Below are 17,993 nucleotides of genomic sequence, written 5' to 3' on the forward strand. Positions count from 1 at the left end.
TTCTCCACCCCTTGTCTGGTTTTCCATATGTCCTTGCTTTCTCCTGTTCCCTTTTCCAGGTCTTGTTTTGGTTTTTACCATTCATTATGTTCACCTGTATCTGCTTAGTATTCATTTTTCTCAACTATTTAAGCCCTGTGTCTTGTATTTCGATTTGTTGGTTATTTTGGTAAGTTTGGTCATGTGTTGAGTCATTGTCATTTTCATCGTTAGTGTGTTACTTTGCCTTAGTGTTTTCCCCATGTCTGTTTTATTTGCCTTCCGTGTTTAGTTCCCCTTGTTTATTAAAGAACCGCCAGCATTTGCATTTTGCCTCTCGCTTCATCCCTGCAAATACGTTACACACACACGCAGTTGCTTGCTTTTCATCAACTTTGTTGATGACATCCTGTTTTTGCAGGTTCTGTCTCCTGGTTACCATTCTTCTCTATCATACCAGTCCACTGTATTACAGTCAGCAGCAGTGCCTTCAAGAGTTTCGGTTTTTATTTTACATTTTTTTCGTGAAGTTTTCAGCTGGTCTTTATATGTTTTCTTCTATTCACCTGCTGAGCACCTGCCATGGTGTAGCTGACCATAAAGCATGGGGTAGTATGTTCTGAGGTATTCTAATTACATGTTCCAGTGAAGGTTATGCTGGATAATTGTGGCATCAATGCTTCAGTTGGTTCTATCAGTGTGATATCACTGTGAGGCACATGATCCCTCCAGTTGTTGTAAGTTCCTTATGTGGAATCATTCAAGCAACATCATGTGATGGCGATAAGTGACCCAGGCCTCACAGATGTACAGGAAGGTTGAAATGCACATGGTTTAGTATATGGAAACTTTGGTTGATAGGATGGACCACAATAAAGATGGACTGAATTCTTGTGTAGAATGAGCCACAAGATCCACAAGAGCACATACTAAGACTTGCTCTTTGGACAATGTGCAGACTGCATGGAATCTGGTATGGAACAGACCAGACTGATATTCTCCAATGGTTATACAAGTAATCATCCGAGCATGAAATTGATGAATAATTTTAGCTAATTTGGCTGGACAGCCAAGCTTAACCAGCCCTTTCCAATGTTCCCCCAGTGTCAGAGGCTTTGAAGGGGTCAATAAAGGCCATGAAAAGGTCATTGTGTTGTTTGTGTTACTTCCTAAAGCCGCCTTGCTGTAAAGGTCATAACAACCTTACTCTTGTTCTTTAAAATGTTCTCTCCATCTCATGAGTATTTTATGCTGCCTGAACCCCCTCAGTGAATTCATCACCAAGAGTGGCCATGGATACCAGCTGCGGAACAGAGCAACCATCAGTCACCTCTTCTACATGGATGACATCAAGCTGTAAGCTAGAAGTGAATGGGACATTGACTCACTAATCCATCTCATCAGGATATACAACAATGACATTGGAATGTCATCCAGACTGGATAAGTGTGGTGAGATAGTTACAAGGAGAGGGAAGGTAGTTAGAACTGAGGGGATCATATTACCATAACATAATATGACAGATGTTGAGTGCATCTACATGCACATTGAAATCCCTCAAATGGGAAACATGAACAAGGAAATCTACAAGGAAAGCAGATACAGCCAAATACATTAAAAAATTATGAGGCAAGTCTTGAATGGGAAGAACAAAATCCAGGCTATCAAAACCTATGCTTTACAAGTCATCAGATACCCTGCTGGCATAATAAGATGGCCAAGGGAGGAGATAGAAGCCATTGACATCAAGACAAGGAAACTCCTCACCATGCACAGATGTCTTCATCCAAAATCCAGGATTCTGAGACTATATACTAAGCTGTAGGAGGGCGGCCAAGGACTAGTGAGCATCAAAACCACTATCCAGGATGAAACAAACAAGATCCAGGATTACACCAGGATCATGGCCCCAAGTGATGAAGTGCTTAGTGTGTACCTCAGAGAGCAGAAACCCGAGGAGGATGGGAAATAGGAGGAGTAGGAAGCATCATGGGTGAATAAACCCCTACACAGAATGTACTACCAGCAAATAGTGGAAGTGGCTGATATGAAAAAATCCTACAAATGGCTGCAAAATGCTGGACTGAAAGACACTAATCAGAGCATAGGAACAAGCTCCAAATGCAACATCAGTAGAGGCTGCAATATACCATATCAGGCAGGATCCCAGATGCCCCTGAGACAATCTAGCACGTAACAGCAGGATGCGAGATTTTAGCAGGCAGATTGTACATGAAACACCATAAACAAGTGGCTGGCATAGTATTCAGAAACATCTGTGCCAAGTACTGGCTGGAAGTTTCAAGGTCAAAGTGGGATACATCCCCAAACGTGATGTAGAATGATCATACTAAGATCCCATGGGACTTCCAAATACAGACAGACAAAATGGTCATGGCAAACCAACTGGATATAGTAGTGGTGGATAAACAGCAGAAGAGGGCCGTAGTAAGAGATTTAGTAATCCCAAGTTATAGCAACATCAGGAACAAGGAACATGAAAACATCAAAAAATACCAAGGGCTGAGAGAAGAGCTAGCAAAGAACATTGGTTCCAGTAGTAATCGGAGCACTAGGGGCTGTGACTCCCAAACTAGGAGATTGGCTCCAGCAGATCACAGGAACAACATCCGATCCTATTCAGATCCTAGTGCACCCTAGTGCGTGCCCTCGTGTTTGTCATGCTGTAACGTGTGGTGGCCCAACTGCCGCAGGGCGAGGGGCAGGACGCACAGACTCCAACGTCTGGAATGTACATTTATTAACATTTAACATATAACACTAACAGCACTCACAAGAATCACACATGATAAATACAAATGAGAAACGATCAACATTAAAAATGAACGATAAACACATATACTTGTAACAAGAACGAACATAACATTTAACATCACCATTGACAGGTTACAGTAACAATGACCAACGGCACTGCATTCCCTGACATGGGTTAACACAGACAAACAAGGTGCAGGTGTGCAGGTGTGGCCACAAACAAAGGTCCTCCTACTGCACGTGGCTGGCCAAACCACGTGCCTCACGGGAGGCGAGCGTTCCGTGACACATGCTATATACTGGATGACACAAAATTTTATTCCCACCTGCCACACTATTTTACCTGTTGCATCCCATAAAAATGCAGGCGTCAGATGCAATTCTTTGTTGCATACTTGCTCTTCCAGCATTTCACTGCATTTGTTTTGGACAAGCTGTATAATGACAGGGTCCATTTCACCTCAAAGTTCTGTTTCACCCCTTCATCTCTCATCTTCTAATCATATGTTTAATAATAATTCTTTCAGTTTACATATGAACTCTGTTTACTAACTGTCTACATGAGTTAAATTACTGGCTAATAAGTCTTGGTCTGGCTGCAAATTATTGCTAGTGAATAAATATGTAATGACATGAAATAAACTGAGAAAGTGTGTGTGTGAAGGAGAGTGTCAGAAAGGCAAGATGTGTAAAGTAAGCATCATGTTGTGTTTTATGCCCAGATAGCAAATTAGGTATCTGGGAGCTGCAGCTGCAGGAACTTTGGAATTGAGGTATTTTGGAGTAAACATTAAATTTAAAAATTATAATTTAAATATACATATACTTATATAAACAAAAATCTCATCATCCATGTAAATTTACAGGCTGCAGTTTATACAATTATATGCATCCAGTGAACCTATTGAAATGGCCTGTTAGTTTAGATACAAAGTAACTCTTTCTAATAAAGGTGGTGATGCATGTGTGCTTAACTTAACTGAACTTCTTACAAGAACTCACCATATGCTGTCCTCTGCAGAAAGTGAAAAGTGCAAAAGGTATTGTAAACATAATAAATTAAGTATAATAAGGAATAATAATGACAGATGGATGAGATTAACGACTTTGTGTAGTTTTCACTCCTTCATTTCAATCCTCATTATCCCTTAACCAAGACAAAAAAGGTCTGCAATCCTTTCTAAGATAGAGCAAGGCAGAGGTAGTACGCAGCACCATATATCAGACAGGCCTGTGTTTCTTCATAAAGGAAGTTGTTCACTGTTTAAAGGAAAGAGGTCTCGACTCATAAAGTTCCTGCTGATACCTCCACCAGCCCCCTACAAGGACAGAGACGATCCGCTCTTACCAATCTGCAGACATCAGCGTTCCTCGGCTAGTGATGTACGGCTATTGCTTAGAGGCAGTAGTTCACAGAAGAAGAGCAAGCCTCCCCCCCAGTGCCACTAATGATGATCAAACAGGTTGTGGTGATGGCTACATGCCCCCCGCGTCTGTCTGCACTCCATGCCAAACAAATTATTCTAATGCTGCTAGCATGAAATTAAACCTGCAGGGAGGGATGTGCTTGCTCAACCCAGGCCTGGGTAAGGGGGAGAGGATATGTGTGACTGTGTGTGGGTGTGTGTATTCAGTGTGGGGGCTGGATTTACTCATTCAAACCTACATGCGCCTTTTATATATTTATTGTCTCCCTAGGTTTGTTCTCAGATCTTATGTCTTTGTACTCACATAATATAACTTTCAGCATTCTGCTTTTCTCTGACCAAGCTTTAACTGAAGACATGATTCTGTCTATCTGAGACCAAGAACTTTGAACTGAAACAAACATCAGAAAATGTAGGATTATACCGGCTCTTTTCAACTCTTCACCTCAGTTCCAAACTCCAGATTGTGTAATCAATGACAATTAATTTATGTCACTGAACACAGGTATTTGCTGCCCTCAATGTCCAGATACTACATATTATCCATCATCTCTGTACCCAGAGTGTCCAGTATGAAAAAAAAGTAGCCAATCAGTTACATCAACTATTCAATCAACTATATCATTACAAAATCCAGGACTGAAAAATACATTTGAAGTCGTTGAATACCTCAGTCATACCTCAGTCATACCTCAGTCATACATTTGATTTAAATATAAAACAGTTAAACAATTAACTAAACAAGCAGAGTCACAGATGGCTGGCTGGCTGGATGGATGGATGGATGGATGGATGGATGGATGGATCGAAGCACAGATGGATGAGTGGATGGATGGAGGAATAGGCAGACAGGTGGGAGGGCAGGAACACCTTCTAGCAAGTCCAGCTGTATAAAATAGAACTGGCTTCCTATCAGTGATGTCTCCACCATCAGTTCACAGTTACTACGAATGAGCCAGAGTGCAGAGAGGGTTACTATGGTTTCTGATATGAGAGGCTGTTTGTGGCCCAGCTGTTCCCTGCAGCTGTCACACAGTGCCCTGTTCATTAGCTTCCTTCACAGGCCACTTGCTCGACATTCAGACCCAGCCAAGGATGAATTCAAGGCAATCACAATAATAGTTTGGCCAATCAGGAAGCTCTACACTGTCTTCAGATGCAATTATTTCTGGCCTGTTTTCCACAGTGAACATATCTAAAGCTGAAAAAAAGCATTGACACTGAAATGCAGTAGTTAAGTATGTAAGGTAAATTTTCCATGCTCTGCCGAGCTGCTGCAAAACAAATGATTTTAGTGACTGATTCAAGGTTAACATTCCAATATTTTAAAAATGATGCTGTTTTATTTCTGTTTGTTTGCTTCTTGTTTGTTTAGATTTCCGACACTTGCTTAATTCAGATACAGTATAAACAACTGAAATGTTGTAGTAAGTGATTGTGTTTGTATGTAATCATAGCACGTTTTTCACTGTGGCTGCACTAGTGAGAATGTACTGACAAGCATTTCTACTGCACAGTGCACACCATTCCCTCTATCATCAAACAAAACAAATTCACCCCCACTGCAGGGGTTATGTCTTTTTTCAAAAGCACAGATACAGAATGTGGGCCATGGATATTAAGGTGGAGTTTATTAGGTGGAGTTTACTGTTTTTGGTGCATAATGCAAAACTTAAACCTGAAACCTTGTGATTTTTGATAATACATTTAATTTGTAACTGTACATAAACATGTTCTGGAAATCCTTTAGATAATATTGCTTAAATATTAGGATTCTTCTGGTGGGGAAAACATAGTATTTCTATCTACAGGATTTGTATTGGGTATCAAATGAAGCCCGTAACTGCCACTAAGTTGAAGCACTAATATGTCCATTATAGGCTAGATTGCAAGATAAAAACTAAAGGGGCAAAATACCTGGCTAATGTCCATTTACATGGCCTTACAATGAGCAAAATATCACTAATAACCTGTTCCTTTTCTCTTTGCATTTGAGTTTGGCAAGGATAGAGAATCAAATGAAGGCTACATAGGCCCTTAACATGAAGTTGAAACATGCTTTTATATTTCACTGTGGTCTGATTCATCTTTACTGTAGCGTGCTCTTTCCAATCCAAACACAGAGAACGTTCCAAAAACAGCATTGCACTGATCAATGGATGAAAAGGTGACACAGTTTGTTGCCTTATTATGTTGCTGTGTGAATATGAAAAAAATAAACAAATAAATAAACATATAAGGTAAAGTGCTGTCTGGTCTCTGAAGGCTGTGCACATAATTAAAATGTAACCATCTTGCTCACACTGTTGCAGCAGCACATTGGAGTGACGAAGCATGTAGCAGGTGTGAGTAGCGGAAAACGTGTGAAACAACAGAAAATTCACACAAACTGCATGCATGCTGGATTTGTTTGTGTGTGTGCATGGCTTTATTTTTTATCTACAGACCAGGAACTTAACATCGATGATGGGAAGTAGAAAATTTTTTTTTTCAACACTTTCAGTAGGCCAATGAAAGAGGAAGCAAAGATGTGAATTGTCTCAGGCTCTGATGTGAGTGGTACCACCATGTTTGGCTCTGTGCATGGGTTTCTGTTTTGATGGGATGGCCTCTGTTGTTCTATTTATATAGTGGTGATGTAATAGCTCATTTCTACATTGATGCACAAATGAGCTGCCATTCTGAAACAAGTAACCCCACACTGATCTGCCAGAAGATTCTCATCATCACATGTTTATTCAAATGGGCTGTGGAGAGAAAAAACTCACTGAAGGTTCACACTAAAATGTAACTGACCACAGGTTTGCAAATGAATGTCCACAGTGCCCTCTACTGGAATGTGACTAACACTACTTAGAACGCCGCCAAAAACGTGAATCTTGGATGTTTATATGAGCAAGGGAATGCTTCACATTGCCTGGGGTAGCAGGCCTGCTGTCATGGTGCATGCAACTAGAGTGATCTGCACCTCAGCTGCAGTCAGGCTTGTGGTGTGTACCTCCATTATGCCAATGTCTACAAACAAAACACAGAGCACTCTTGCCAGATCTCCACTGGCTCATAGCATTAGAAGCTTGCCTGGCGGTGATAATGTGATTCTATTTTTTAAAAAAAAAAAAAAAAAAAAAAAAGACAGAAAGACATAAGAAGAAAAAAATGTCTAGGTATTAGTAGTCTTCTCTTTCTTCCTGGTATGATGATGCTAGATGTCATGTTTCCAGGCTTTCTGGGCAATTTATGGAGGTTCAGACATTCAAAATACATCACAAAATTATATGTTGTGAAAAGCTAATGATGGCCATCCAGTGGGCATATCTGCTCTCAGAAAGCAGGGAAGATATGGAACAGGCTTTTCAGAGTCATAGATGTAGCTGCAGTTTTCATCTTCAGCTAAATGTGTCCCCTCAAATACTATGCCACATTTTCAAATGAAGGATCAAAAAAAACATTCTGCAGTATGCATTCACAATGCACCAACTTGCTGAGTCTTATAAGCAAATAAAATAAATAGTGCTAGCTTCTCATATTTTGTTACAAACACTGAGATTGCTTTTAATATTATCAATTCTTTATGTTGAGTCACTGTCTATTACTTTTCATTTACACATTTTATGTAACCCACACCTTATGCCTTAGTTATTTTTTTATTCTACATCATAACCTTCTTTTATTCAGAGTCCAACATGCTGAAGGAAGAGATATTGGGAAGCCAAGGCTGTCATTTTGCAGTACCCAGAAGCAGCTTTTAACATGCCCACGCTAGCAGTGGTCAATCAAATGGCCCTTGAACATAGGAGCCAAGAGGCAACTAAAGAGCCAGGAACCCTTTGGGTCTATTATGTTCCAGTGCTGCTTATGAACCCTTAATCCACTCAGCCTCTGTAGCATGTTTGGTGTAGACTTTCAGAGGATTTTAACCTTGAGGCAGAACAAAAATCATACACATGATTGATTACACCTTTACCTGCCACATCAACATATATCCACTAGAGGTCTGTGTCAACCTGCATTTTGTAAACCAGCATATGTGCTCTTTGTAATACAGTGTATGCAGTTTAGACATACACATCTCAGTAAGAACTGTCCATAACACATTTTTGAAAATTATTTTATATACATATTTCCATGAGAAAGTGAAAACAAATCTTGTTTTCCATTAAAAACAAATGTTTTTGTTTTATTGTCTTTTATAACACGATGCACACATTAATGTATTTCATTATTGTTTCATTGTAATTTTACTTCTAATGCATGCTATGTAATTCAAGTGTAATTAAACAGAGATGACAAAATAAAATGTAATGTAAATGTGTTGTTGCTGTTATTGTTGTTTTTAAGCATCATTAAAAAATCTTACCATTTTGAAATTATATCTACTTCCTTTCAGGAGTGGAATGATTGTAAGAGCATTTCAGCAGTTGAGCTTCATTCTATAGATTACTCTGTACACTCTAAACATTACAGGAAAAAGGGTAAATTCTACAGGTTTTGCCTTATGATTCTGAGTATATTACATAAATGTATTCTTTAGAAGCTGAAAATGAGAAGAAAATGACAATAATGATCACATAACAACTTGCTTGACCCAACCTCTTAAATTACATGACTGGCTGTTTCTATGCTGGGGATGGTCGGTTTACATCCAAAACGTGCATATGGAAATGTTCAGACCCTTTCATATTTTCCACATTTTAGTTTTCCACATTTTGGTTCTTAATAACAAAGCAAACATAGCTTTTTAGAAGGTTTAGCAAATTAATTAAAACATTTTTTTTTAAAAACCTGAAATATTATTTACATACAAGTATTCAAGTATTCCGACCCTTTAATTATTACTTGGTTGACGCACCTTTAGGAGCAATGACAGCCTCAAGTCCTCTTTGAGAGGACTTTGAGATGATTCTACCAGCTTGATATACCTTATTACTGTAAATTTCACCCTTTCTTCTCATTCAAGTTTGTCCAGTTAGTGTTGGTACATTTTCAAGTCTCTCTGATGGATAAAGATACTCTAATGGGTTAAGTTCTGCACTTTGGCTACAACATTCCAGGAATTTCATTGAGCTTTCCCAAAGAGATTCCTGTGGGATTTTTTTTGTTTGTTTGTTTGGTTTGTTTGTTTTTGGCGGTGTAGTTCTGGTTGTTGTCTTTGTGACATTTGGAAGCAGGAGCAAGGTACAAGTGATGAACTTGAGAACTTGAGCAAATAATTTTATTTGCAAAAAGCAACAAAAGGAGAAAAAAAAGACTCATCTCAAGTGACAAAGGCAGCAGGCTTGGCAAAAGTCACTACACAGGCTAGGGACCATCATAGTGAAGCACTGAACTCAGGCACCTGTAGGGATGAAATAAAGTGAAAACACACAGAACAGGGGTAGGTGATAATCAGTTAGTGGGTGATTGGGACCTCGGAAGTGAATGAGTGCTGGGATCGGTGGGATTAGCTTGTGAGGGCTGGCTGGGTACCAGTCAAGGCTTGACAGCCTTATTTGTGACCCTCCCAGCTTCCATGTTTTCCCTGTCTTGTGTATTTTAGTTCCATGCCATAGTTTCGTTTTCTCCGCCCCTCGTTTGATTGCTCACACCTGTCCCTTGTTTCTACCTTAAGTTCATGTATTTAAACCCTGTCGTGTTGCCTGTGTCTTGGCTGCTCGTTGTTTATTTGATGGTTGCGTTTGTGTTAGGGTATTTAAACCAAACACAATGTCTGGATGTTTGAAAGCTTGTCTGTGTCAAAGCCTTCGTTTGTTAGCCTGTTTTGTTATCGTAGCCTTCGTGTTTTCTAGCCTCTGTTATATCTTGCTTCTCCTGTTTGCCTTCGTTTGTTTTGTTCATTTGATAATGTATCCTTGTACACTCCATATAGGCTCTATGATCCTGGACTGCCCTAATGAGTCTGACTTTGGAATTGCCCATAATAAATCTCGCTCTTCTCCGCACATGCCTCTGGATCCTTACCGCTCAGTGATACAATTTGACTGTAAGGATGATATTAATGAGATGATCCTCAATGCCTGAGAATTTTCTTTTCATCAGACCAGTCTTGCTTCACATGGTGTTACAGTTGTTCAGGTGCCTTTTGTCAAACTGCAAGTGGTGTCAGGTGTTCCTTTTTGGAAAGAATGGCTTTCATCAGCCCACTTGATGATAAGTGCCTGATCAATAGAGGGATGGCACTGATTGTCCTTCTGTAAGGTTTTCCCATCTGTAAAAGAACCTGTGGATCTAATTCATACTTATCATTGGGTTCTTGTTTGCCTTATTAATTTTTTTTTTTAATTCCTAATTATTAATTTTGCCAGGGCAGCCAGATCTAAAAACAAAATGGGTAGCTCCAAGCTACTATTTGCAAACAATGCAGGCTTTTGGGGACTTTAGCAGAAAGTTTTGTTTATACTCAAACAATCCACTTTCTGAAATAGGAGGCTTGAAATCTGTATTGGGCATAATCTACATTTTAATTTTATTAGAAAAATCTAAACCATGATAGTTCACATGTAATACATAATAACAAACACTTTTATAACAGTTTTTGAGTATTGCCTCAATGTCCCTGTCTTTGTAAATCTATAGAAGTGCTACTAATATTACAGATTCAAATTCACATACACACCTCCTCCTAGGTATGTAAGCTCTGCCGCTGAAACTTTTCAATGCACTAATTATGCAGCAAGGTAAGTGCTTTTCTTGGAGCACTATGCCAAACATTTTTTTGTTTGCCTGCCCATCAGAATTAGGATATCTAGCTATGAGTATGAGATACTGATGATTGTGTTATGACCTCATCTACGCTGTAAGGCTGTGACAAGGCAGCAAAATCCCGTTTAGTGAATTTAAAGCAGTGTATTATACAATAATTACAATTTCCCAACAGGTGCAATACACTTCAGCTGCGACTCAGGCCATAATAATAAACAGAACCCACACTAAAAAGGAAAACCACATTACCAAACCTATATCAAAAAGAAACATACAAATGTCTACCCTTTCTCCCTAAGCCAAAAAAAGAGGGAAAACCCACACCACAAAATGAAAAAAACAGTCACTCCCTACCAGCTGTATCTGACACTCAAATATATATAATATATACAGCACCAGTTTGAATGGACAAGTGTAATCAGGTACAACAAAGACAGGAGCAGCACACATCAAAGCCTTTACAGAAACAGAAGGCACTACAACATGCATAGGATCACACATGTGAGAGCAGATATGAGCACTGATAAATTTTTACAAAAATATTGCTGGAACCCAACCTTTCCTAAGAAGCATCTGAGACTTATTTGATTGCCAGGGGAGGAAATGACTTGTACCTTTGCATCCAGGGGATGCACAGTACCATGGCTGACAATAGCTCCTAGATAGGCCACTTCACATTTACCAAAGTCACATTTTAACAGGTTAAGAACAAAAAAAAGCATAACAATTTCCCAAAAACAATGTTTAACTCTTGTATCATTCAAATAAGCCTCACAATTAAGCATATCACCTAAGACTATAGCCATTAGGCCCTGGGATGTGGAAGGAGCATTTGGAAGGCCGAAAGGCATAATGGTGTACTGCAGGAAATGATCGGGGTAGCAAAGGCGGAGACATCAAACACACGAGGGCTAAGTGGAACTTACCAATACCCCTTCAACAGGCCAAGCTTGCTCACAGTATTGACAGATCCAATCTGCTCCACACAATCTTCTATCCTTCGCATTTCAAACGAGTCGTGGATTATGATTGCATTTACGTTTCTATACTCTGTACAGAAATGGAACCTGCCATCCGGTTTTAGGAACTACAAGACAAGTGGAACACCAAGGGCTCATCCATCTACCTCCCACCCTCCAACAAGACTGTGGCCTGATGCATTCCAACCATGGTCAGAAGACATGCATCATAGAATGACCTATTAATAGTTCTCTGACAGTAGCTATTTCAGAGTCATTATAGTCTAGCGGTCATGAGATTTTGCTTGCTAGGCTATACAATTGTTGTCCTACTCTCCAAGGTGATTGTGAAACAACTCCTCATTTTTCATCATATCTAAAGCTGGAACCATTTGAAGAGAGACATATAATAGACATGTAACAAAAAAAAAACAAAAAAAAAGCAAAAACAATTACAATTTATAGATTACATAAAGCATATTTTATCTTTCATTGCAAAAGTAATAATTAAGTTTAATGAGACACAAATTGTATATATATATATATCATGCTTAAGCAGTCTGTAATGGATATGAGAAGGATGCAGATGTACTCTCCAAAGGCATTTTCCCATGATAAATAATTCATGAGATATATGTAAGGGCAGATATTGTGAGGAAATGTCCTTGATGTTCCCATAATACTGTACCTATGGTAGGGTTGAGGAGGACTGAATTAGGATTCTGAACATAATCCACTATACTTGAATAAAGAAATGCATTACTCCTGATACAGATTTATGAAAAATAAGATTAGGTCTTAATTGATAATAAGATGAAAGTCTTAAATGGCAATGCTTTCAGCATTTTAAAATATATTATGTGGTCTTTATGTATTCATATGATACAGAGGTTGCATATTCTAAATATGGAAATCTGACACATTGCCCCATCGATGGAGAGGCCCTTACAAGTCTAAAACATTACAGTCTGATATCCAGTAACTGCAATTCACCAGAATCTGGCTTTTCAGAGATTTTCTGTTCTGGTCTATTCAGATCTTTTTATTGTCCCCAGAGAGGATATTTCAACAGCATCCACAAATACACACAGTACAGCTCATATATTAAATACAGTAATCTATAGAATTACATATATCACAAATATAATAATGCTTTAGACTTGGGTATGTAAGGGTTGTTCCATTTGATGCTGTTCACCATTGGTTGCCTAAATCTACATTCAGATGTAAGAAACTAGAGTTGAATAACGCATTGTCTCACTTTCTGGTCACATGGCAAAATGAATATGTTATTTAAGAGAGTTAGGCCAATGCCAAATATTTTGTTTACCACCTTAACAATGTTGTTGAGAATTATTTTCAGAAGATTTGTTTCCAAAACATAGACAAATCAAAGAAAAAATTCAAACATTTTTTATATGTATACCTGTCAACAAAATAAATCGCTGTGCCGTTAATCAATACAGGTGATGGAAATTGGGGCACGTGTCATGTTTTAGCAGGGATGAGGCGAGAGGTAGGATGCAAGTGCAGGAAGAGTTTAATAAGAGCGAGGAAAACTAATAAAACAACATGGGAGGCTAACATAGAGGCTAAAACGGACACGAGGGAAACCAAACCAAAACATGAAATAAACAAAATGCAACGTAATATATTGACAGAGAAATGACAAAAAGCTGAGTAACAAAACAACAACAGCACAGAAGTCAGTAGAACTCAGGAACCTAACTAGCAAGTGACCATGACAATGTCAGCAATAGCGACAATAACCAGCAATAAGCAGTTCCAAACACAGGGCTTAAATACATACAGTAATGAGACATAACAAGACATGGCAGAAACCAATAAGGGGCAGGGTATTAAACAAGGAGGCCTGGCAAAATAAGACCAAGCAAAACCAGGAACAGAAACCAAAACATACTGCTGTGGACTGCAATAATATATATATATATATATATATATATATATATATATATATATATATATATATATATATATATATATATATATATATATATATAAAATCAGTAATCCATGCTGCTACATTATCCTAAATTGTGCTAAAAGGTTGTTTAAAAGGTTAAGATTTGAGGATTTATTCTGTTAATATCAGATATGAAATCCACAAACTGTACTCTTGTGTGAGTGTTTGAACGTTCCTGATGTAGAGAAGGTCCACCAGAGTAACAGTAACATCACCTTACTGGTTCTAAATACAAACTCCATTGGCTCTAAATATCCATCAAGTAATCCCAGCAGTTCCTTTTTAATGAATTTTTCAAATGCCTTTATACGTATTGATGTTAGGTCTATTGGGCAAAAGTCATTGAGGTCTTTTGGTGGTTTAAATTTAGCTAAGAGAACAATAATGGACCTTTTCCACAGAGGAGGGATATTCCCTTGTTCCCCAGACCATTTTAAAATTTATTACTTTTAACTGCTCCACACATACAATCAGAGGTTTACCTGAGATATTATCGTGTCGATGACTATTATCTGATTTGCTTTTATAAGCATATTTTTAACACTAATTGGATCATGAAATGAATGAGTGTAACGGTGAGCGGTAAGGAGGCGGACGCATGTGCGGAGAAGAACGAGACTGAATAAAAGAAAATCCAGAGTCGTAGTCGTTGGAGTAGTCTAGTGCCATAGAGCCAATACGGAGATTACGGGGGATACACGGTAAACAAACACTCGAAGGCATACAAGGGAAGCAGGCTATAACCTGGGCTAACTCGAAGACTAGGATAACAAAATAGGCTAACATAAACGAAGCCAAAAAGGCATCAGACAGGGTTTAAATACATGAAACGAGGGGCAAGTGTGAGCAATCAAACGACGGGCGGAGACAACGAAACTATGGCATGGAACTAAAATATACAAGACAGGGAAAACACGGAACACGGAAGATGGGAGCGACTAACCGTGACAATTAGCTAGTTTTTCTTCCTGAAATATTTGCATAAGGAGAGTTCATATCTCAAATAAAAGAATTAAAGAGTTCCTCATCACAACTACAACCATCATTTCTAATGGGTCTGCTGTCCCTCCCTTTATAACCAGTCATAGATTCCATCAGTACCATCTCATGCCATTTTAGATCATTACTCCTGATCTTTTTTCAATTCTGTCTTTGCTTTCTTAAACTCTAATTTGAGCTCCCTCGTTATGTCCTGTTTTTCTGATTCCGTACCACTATGATACATTTTGTGTTTCACTTTTTTTTTTCTTTTGTAAATCATCTTCACAAAATAAAATAAAGCTAGATAAAACCATCCAGTTAATTTATATCTGAACAAGAGACCATGAAATCTGTCCAAAAAAACTGAACATTTTGCAATCAGAAAAAAAAAAACAAAAACCTGTAAACATCAGTCCAGACCCTAACAATTTAAAACTGCATTTTGTCTCTTTAAGAGTTGACTATATACTGGAACCAGGTGGATAGTATGGTAATCCGATGCATCCAATGAGGGTTTACTGGGCACTCTGTAAGCACTTTTCATGGTTCCATAACAAAGATCCAGGATTTTATTTCCCGTTGTTAGGCAAGTGACGTATTGCTGGGAGCCGCCGAGAATTTTTCTTAAATTAGACTAGTGACTAAAATGTCCCATTATAAAATTAGTGGAACCTGGAGAGAGAGTCTGTATCTTGTTTATGACTATGTAAATCATGTCATCAGCAAATCTGACATTGGCGTTTGGACCAATGTGGACTAGCGTTAAAAATGCTATTTTAGGAAACTGGTGGGGCAGATAAAACGGACGGACCGACACAGATAAGAGTTCAGTGTTCGCAGTGCATATCCTCTCCCTGACGGACGCATTATTGCACTAGCGTTGATTTATGTACAGACACCCCCCGCCCTGGCATTGTCCCGGAGTACTTGTATGTCTGTCCAAGCGAACAGGTTCACCAAATCCTGTGATTGCCATATCAGAGTCAGTGTATACGTATGAGTCACGTTTCTGTAAAAGTCACAATACATATGCATTTCTATAGTCTGTCATATCTACAGTCTATCATATAACGTTCGTTTGAAGTTAGTATGCTTTATTTCTGAAAGACGGAACATTTGCGAAGATGATCGGTGGTAGCGAAATGCGGCTGATGCCTTGTTATTGTTATTGTTGTTGTTGTTGATGATGATGATGATGATGATGATGATGATGATGATGATGATGATGATGATGATGATGGGTTTTTTTGTCAGCCTAAGCCCGCTTCTTTCTCCCGTTTATGTATTATATTTCCATGTAAGAAATGTTGATGTCCTGGATCAATTTTCCGAATTCTGTAGCTCAGCTCCGGATGTTGTTATATTTCAACAGAAGATTCCAGGAGTACTGACTCCGGCTCGTGTCCTGACCTTATTCCAGGCCCAGGGCTAAATAAAACACAATATAGACGAGAGCCGGCGCAAAAATATTCCATCGTCCATCCATCGTTACCTGAAATGTACTGAACTGAAAAGACTCCATCAAATTATATGTAAAACTACACACAAACGCCACAAAGAATAAATACATTAGCAATTACACATACCTGCACACAGTACCTGCTGGTCGCTACTCCGAATATAGCCTATTGGTTTTAACCATTGCATTGGGCTAGGTATTTTTATACTTTGTCCCTGATTTATTTGTGTTTAGGGGATTAGGTTACTTATGATACATTCTGTAATTAGACTGTTCTCTACGGGGGAATGGCAAATCTGATGTCTCCTCATTGGTGTAGAGAGGTAAAGATATAACAGTTAACATGCCTTGATCAAATGTTTGTATTGTTATTTGTAGTTTTCTGATTTAAGATGGTTTAAGATGGTGCAGTGCAGCATAATGTTTAATTATTATCAGTACTATTTGCATTTTATTTTAGTATGTGCAGAAAATCAGTTTACCCAACCAGAATCAAACAGGCAAACAAACAAACAAATAAATCCGTGCCGAGTTGTGACACGTTGGATTGGCCTGCAGGCACATGTGTTGACGGGAGCTGTCGGGAGGCGGAGTAAGAGCGTGAGTGGGAAAGGACGGCTGCCATTCATTGGTCGTTGTCCTTGGTGCTCAACGGACAGCAAGTAGGTGGAGATGAAGCGGCATCTAGCGACAGCATAGTATCCTCCGTTGTGCAGTGTTTACGGGTAAACATGGAATTCGAGAGCATGGTGTATCACACTTAGGATGATCGCTCCTGAGAATATGATTCACAGGCAGGTTTTGTTGTCTCAGGTAGGTCGCGTGGTTCTAATATGGTTCAAATGTTTGCATGTATGCATGAGGCTGCGTGATTACACTGAGCAAGAGTAGGCTGCCCCAAAACGGATGGTTTTAAACACGAGAAACGACGACAGGTTGAGTCAGATGTGACTAATGAATTGACTGTCTATGAAAAGTTTAAAGTTTTTTTTTTTCTTGATTTACCGTTTATTGCTACTGTACCAATACCGCTGGAGGGGATTCTGCTGACCACAATCCTTCGACATCATTTGTAGTTCTGTAATATCTCCCAGGCAGCAATCACATGGCAACGCTCTTACTAATCAGTGATTATCTATTGCTCTAAGAAAGTTTTATCCACGACATGTTCTTGCTTTCTTCTTTAATGGTAATACAGACATTAGACAACAGTAATATCGGCATTGAAAGAAAAGTCCTGCCCTTGTATGCAATAGGTTCCTTACGTGTCTGGCATGTTCTTTGGTCCAGCACTGTACTCTATATAACCTAACTTCCCCTGGGCTGTAAACTAGTTTTAACACTTAAGCTATTATATCCGATCTGTTCAGAAGCATAGTGCTTAATGTGTAGCTTGTCAGCTAGATAAGTCCCTTCCCACTTCGTTGACCTTTATCATATTTAGGCTGATTACCCACAAATGTTGCAGATTCCTATTGTATTCTGTCTTTCCACGGCTTAATGTCACGATATTAAGGCACAAGACATGCAGTGAAAAGATTTAAATGTTCACACTTTGGGGTTGTACTTTAATGAAGCAGTTAGTTTATGGATTTTCATCAGCTTTAATTCACTAGTTGTTTTTCTTCTCTAACACACTCAGTTCCACTCAGCTAATTATCATTAGCTAATGAGGGTGTCAGTCAGCTGAGTCAGGTGTGTGAGAGTCCAGGAAGTGTAACATGGTTCAG

General features: G+C 38.9%; 1 protein-coding gene across 3 annotated transcripts in view; it reads left to right on the forward strand.

Annotated features, from left to right (window-relative positions):
* Nucleotides 1-16,946: 16,946 nt before the first annotated feature.
* The window catches only part of LOC113574791 (E3 ubiquitin-protein ligase HECW1), a 51,655-nt gene continuing 50,608 nt past the window's right edge, over nucleotides 16,947-17,993 (forward strand). For all 3 annotated transcript variants that reach the window (XM_027005944.2, XM_027005946.2, XM_027005943.2), the window contains exon 1: nucleotides 16,947-17,076. The gene's annotated coding sequence lies outside the window, so the exon portion shown is untranslated. The remainder of the gene's footprint in view (nucleotides 17,077-17,993) is intronic.

Source organism: Electrophorus electricus, chromosome 10 (assembly GCF_013358815.1).
Source record: "Electrophorus electricus isolate fEleEle1 chromosome 10, fEleEle1.pri, whole genome shotgun sequence".
NCBI lineage: Eukaryota > Metazoa > Chordata > Actinopteri > Gymnotiformes > Gymnotidae > Electrophorus > Electrophorus electricus.